This window comes from Nuphar pumila, chromosome 3, assembly GCF_984573655.1.
Source record: "Nuphar pumila chromosome 3, dmNupPumi1.hap1.1, whole genome shotgun sequence".
NCBI lineage: Eukaryota > Viridiplantae > Streptophyta > Magnoliopsida > Nymphaeales > Nymphaeaceae > Nuphar > Nuphar pumila.
In genome coordinates, this window is record NC_143251.1 from 58,267,749 (window position 1) to 58,273,748 (window position 6,000).

Sequence of the window (6,000 nt, forward strand, 5' to 3'; positions counted from 1 at the left end):
AGTTACGGATAGCACAGGAGTGGAGCTCAAGCGCATACGCGACACGGAAGCACAAGAGTAGAAGCTTTTTGTTTTCAGTTTAGAATTAGGAATTTAATTCTAGGTTTATAAATATCATTTTTTATGCCCTCTGCAAAGGGTATTCATTTGTTGTAATAGTTAGTTGTTTTTACTTTTCTCGTATATTTTACATTTTATAATTTGGCAATAAAGAAATAGTTTAGATTTGTGTGCTTGAATACGAAATATTCCCGTTCCCTGAGTTTGACCCGGTCTTATCCACTAGTGAGAACCGGTTTTTATTATTTGATGTCTGGTTTTCACATGTTCTTCATTTAAAAATCTTTCAAAACTACAACAGATTTCAAATAGACATCAAATTTTTGTCACCGTTGCCGGGGAATGGCGAAATACTAGTATTCACTTTATTGCCTAGTGTTTGTTTGCATTTAGGTTTAGAACCACGTATGTGCATATCGTAGAGACAAGCTTACTTTTCTACACAGCCCATCAATAGGATCCTCTTAGAGGTGACTGTGTACGATTGGTACCGTACACATAGATTTCATACTTTCTTTGCATAATCTTTGCGATGTGCAACTGTGTGGTGTTTGTTTAGTTTTTGTTGTTTTTAGTTTACTCGCTTTGTAGTTTGCGTGGTTTGACCGCTTAGTGCGTTAGTTAGGTAGAAAACCCAATGTTAGGACGTGTGCTACACTAGTCTACTTCAAGGTGTACGCAATGGCTGACGATCATCATTTGATCCATCCTTTGAGGGAGTACTTCATGCCAAATACGTATACTCTCGCCTCTTGCATCGCAAGACCTGATGTAGGAGCGAGTCATTTTGAGATTAAGGCCAGTGTGATTCAAATGCTACCTTCATTTTATGGCCTTAGAAATGAAGACCCATATCGTCATCTCGACGAATTCCTTGAGATTTGCTCGACAGTGCGAATCAATAACTTTGGAGATGATGCTATGAGGTTAACTTTGTTTCTGTTTTCTCTCAAAGATAAAGCCAAGCACTAGCTAAAAGCTCTTGAGACGGTTCGTATTACTACTTGAGAAGGAATGCAGCGTGAATTCCTCAAAAAGTACTTCCCAATTGGTAAAACGAATCAGTTTCGTAAAGCTATAACCAGTTTTTCTTAAATTGAGGGAGAACAGTTTCACGAGTCTTGGAAGAGATTGAAAGATCTTCTCCGTAAGTGTCCCCATCACCAGGTGCCTCATTGGCAGTTGGTGCAGTATTTTTATGACGGGCTTACTGAGAAGCACCGTCAAATGGTTGATTCGTCTTGTGGGGGCACTTTTATGCTCAAGAGTGAGGATGAGGCGTGGTCTCTATTTGAGACCTTGAGTGAAAACATGATGCATCATGCTTTGTCTTCACGGCTCGATAGGACTACATCTTTGTCTAGTGGTCCTAGGAAAGTTAGGATTTCCGAAGTGGGGTCCGAGTTAGATTTGCGTATCAAGGTTGACCAGTTGACTAGAAAGTTAGATCAATTCCTAGCCAATTCTTCGCGAAGTCCAGTAGGAAGAGTGTGCGAGCTATGTGATAGCCCTGCACATTGTGTTTCAGATTGTCCGGCAGCGCCGCTATATCCTGAATTCATTCAGGAGCAGGTGAATGCTGCCCAAGGTTTCGCTAGACCCATGCTTGATTCATTTACACCATCATATAACCCAGGTTGGCGAAACCAGTCCATTTTCCCATCCCATCAGCCATCCCAGATGCAATATAGACATAGTAACCCTTCACAAGGTTACTCGTTTCCCATTTTTCCACAGGTTCATTCCCAGTCTAGTCTACCTTCTCCTCAGAAGCCCATTCCAAGTTTATCATTTCAGGAGAAGATGTTAGAGACTTTTTCTGATATTAAGGCCACTCTTTGCTCCCATACGCAGTCGATAGCCAAGCTAGAGACTCAAATGGGACAGTTAGCTCAGACATTGCGTAGACAAAACCAGGGGAACCTTCATAGTCAGTCTGTTGTCACATCCAAGGGAGATGATTCTGTGTCATTTAACCTGCAACCCACTGCTTCACATCATGAGCATGTTAAATCTGTTACATCCCTTCAGTATGGGAAGGCGTGTCACCCCACTCAGGAATCGACTCATGAGCCCCATATCATTTCTACTAACGAGTCGATTTCCATTATACCTCAGCAGAAGAAGCAAGGACCTCAGTTGTTACATTCTTCACATATTCATAAAGCCCCATTTTCTCAGCCTTTAGGATCACCGATTGCTTTTAGTAAGCAAAAGGTACAGATGCAGAAGGTGCTTGACCAAGTCAAGCCAGATCATATTCACCACTTGTCTGAAGTTGCATTCATTGATAGTCGGTCGGTCCTAGAGTCTCATTTCTTGACCAGTCTCTCAGATGAGACTAATCTCTGTTCTTCTTGTCTACAGAGTCATGATATTACATTTAGAGGTAGAAGGGATGGAAACACAGTGTCACAGATGACACTCTTTTTTTCATAGAGCCCGATTGAGCCTGACTTCATGTCCATTAATCTCATAGACGATGAAGGTTTTTCCAGGGATCCGTCTGGCTGGGGACGTGAAACTTAGTGCTTTATGGGAGGCAACCCATATCTTGTATATTATTAGATTTGCTTTAGAATTTGTAGATTTTATTTTGGTCTTCCTTTTTTGTTGTACTCATAAGTTTTTCATGTCATGTCATGTATACATTGCATTAATTACACCCATAGAACGCGCATTTATAATTCATGACAAGTTATTTATACTCTTTTCCCTCATTTATTTCCTCTCATGTGCATTCATGTAGTTTCATATAAGCATGGGGGAGTGTCACTGGGACAGTGTCATATAAGCATGGGGGAGGGTGTAGTAGCTCACCTGAATATTTTTGTCTACGTTCTTGCACATGTTTACACATCTTTCATGAAAAGTAGGTTTTTAAAGAAAGAATTTGAACTTATATGAATGTTATTTCAAATCTAATATTTTTAGAGGATTTTTAAGCCCCACGAAATTTTTTTTGACATGGATCTAGAAATTATGGTTGTTTATGCGAATTTCGAAGAAATGATGATAGATACATGTTAGAATTTATTTTGAATCACAAATATGAATATGCACAGTTCTATTTTTGAAAAACTAAGCAAATGAACAAAAGCACAAAAATGAGTTCAAAAAGTGAAAAAAAGAGCATGTGTTAGGTTGTTTGGATAATTCCACAATTTTTAGTAGATGGGACTTAGATATAAGTTGAAACTTTTGGATTCCATTTCGAAAAGGAGAGTGGAAAACTTCGTGATCCTAAGTAGTTGAGAACAGATACAAGTTGAAGTGTTTGACTCTCACGTTGCAAAGGTGAATGAAGGAAGTCACTTTTATGTCTTAGTTGATATCTTTTGGTATGCATTGAAAAAGTATAAAAATATTGACATTGCACAAAGCATAAAAGCAGACCACACGCAAGCTATAAGAGAAGAATGAATGCAAAAAAAGAAAAAGAAAAAAAGCATGAAAAATGAAAAATCAAGAAAAGAGCTTAAAAAGAAAGAAAAGTTCAGTGCTTAGAAGTGTGATTGAGAAAATCTGTGCAGAAAACATATGAGTGAAGATAAGTAAATAATAACTTGTTTTTATTGGATTTTCTAAGAATAAAACATAAATAATTGTGATATTTAGAAAAGTGAAAGAAATTCTTTTTCTGTGGTGGTATATAAAAACTCTAATTATGTTTTGATTTTTTTTATAACACGAAATATTTGTGAAAACAAAGTCTTTAATTAAGTACTACTTATGAAGATGTATAATATTATGCATACATGATAGAGATGTTTGTGGGTAGCATTACTGCAAACCCTCACGAGACCTTACTCGTCCACTGGGGTAACCCAGGGGTTGAAAGGGCTTGTTGCATGAGCTAAATGCAACTGTGATTCCTATGAAAGTGAGTTAGGTGATAGTTTTCATTTCATGCATTTGTCTAGTTTGCTCGAGGACTAGCAAAACATAAGCATGGGGGTATTTGATCATGCATATATTTTAAGGATATTTCATATAAAAATATGCATGATTTCATGAAAAAATGATTTAAAAAACCCAACTTTATGCTGGTTTTGAGTGAATAAGCTAAAATGAATTAAAACTAGAAAATGCTTAAAAAATTAGCTTTATTTTGCAATTTATTACATATTTTAATGTTTGCTATTTACGTAGTAGTTTTAGTTTTTAATAAAAATAAAAAATATATAAAATAATCATAAGTAGAATTAGATTAGAGTAAACTAGTTTAGTTTTGAGTCTTTTAGCAAATAAAATTTCATTAAAGCAGTTTTTAGATTTTTGAAAAAAATGCAACAAACCGGTTCAAACTGTTTTGTTGTTTTAAAAACCCACCAAAGGAAAAAAATCAACCGTCTCCCCTCTTGCGCCTAAGCTCTCTTCTTTCCCCTCTGTTCCCTTTCTTTCTCCCTTCTCCAAACCACCGAATTTCCCTTCTTTTCCCTGTCTTCCTCTTCTCCCTACTTCTCTTCTTCCTCAATCCGGTGGAAAACACTCAGTCCGGCGGCGGCGTGAGCGGTGGAGACCGCCTTCTCTTTTAACCCTTCCAGTTACGGATAGCACAGGAGTGGAGCTCAAGCGCATACGCGACACGGAAGCACAAGAGTAGAAGCTTTTTGTTTTCAATTTAGAATTAGGAATTTAATTCTGGGTTTGTAAATATCATTTTTTATGCCCTCTGCGAAGGGTATTCATTTGTTGTAATAGTTAGTTGTTTTTACTTTTCTCATACATTTTACATTTTATAATTCAGCAATAAAGAAATAGTTTAGATTTGTGTGCTTGAATACGAAATATTCACATTCCCTGAGTTCGACCCGGTCTCATCCACTAGTGAGAACCGGTTTTTATTATTTGATGTCTGGTTTTCACATGTTCTTCATTTAAAAATCTTTCAAAACAACAACATATTTCAAATAGACATCACATGTTTTGCACCAGTATAAATTACATTTGCTGGCACTTTTGAGGACCAATATAGGCACTTTTACTGACATTTTTTAGGGCCAGTATAGACACTTCTATTGTGCTTTTAAACACTAGGATAGGCATCTTTTACTGGCATTTCTGTATGCCAACATAGATGACTGCTATAGATACCTTTTACTGTCCAAATTTAGTTATCGACCACTAGTAGTGTTTTATTTTGTCTAGAAAAACACAAACATATTTTATTTTAGTGCACAACATTTAACAAATTTTAAAATATTTTATTTATAAAATTATTTTGCATGGCCATAAAATAACTTATACTATGATATGCAGTATTTGATCAACACAAATTACAAGCATTACAAGAACAATTGTAAAACCCGTAATTTTTAAGGATTATTACTAAATAAAGAACTCATTTTTTTATCTCCAAATTATAAATGTGTTTCTAGTTTTTGAACTTCATTTATTGATGTATTACATGTTCATTTATTTATTTCTGGCCAATCAGGGCATAATTTGCATTTATAGAACTATTTTGGGCTATAAATCACTATTTATATATAAATTATATTTAAATATATTTCTAATGAAGTTTGTAAATTATTGGAGTGTATTTGTGTGTTATGTGGCTCTTTGTAATGGTTTATAGGATTATTTGTCATTTTTAGCTAATCTTGGTATAATTGGTATTTTTGGAGTTTTTGGCATTTGCGATCACACACGAAGGGTTCATTGTATTGCTTGGGTAGCGGCCTTTGCAGACTTCAAAACCCCTCAGTCTTTTGGGTTTTGATTCATTGTTCTTTACATTATTAAAGTAAGTTTCCTTAACTGAACTTGTAGAGAGCATATTTAGGCTCTAATTGCGTAAGCATGGTGTTGTTGTGCTAAATACTTCATTGAATTGCAAATACAAATTATGTACGCACACCGCATGTAGTTGTGGCTATCTAGAGATGCTATAGTTGCCTATATGTTTAACTAATTTGAGTGCAGGATATACTAAAA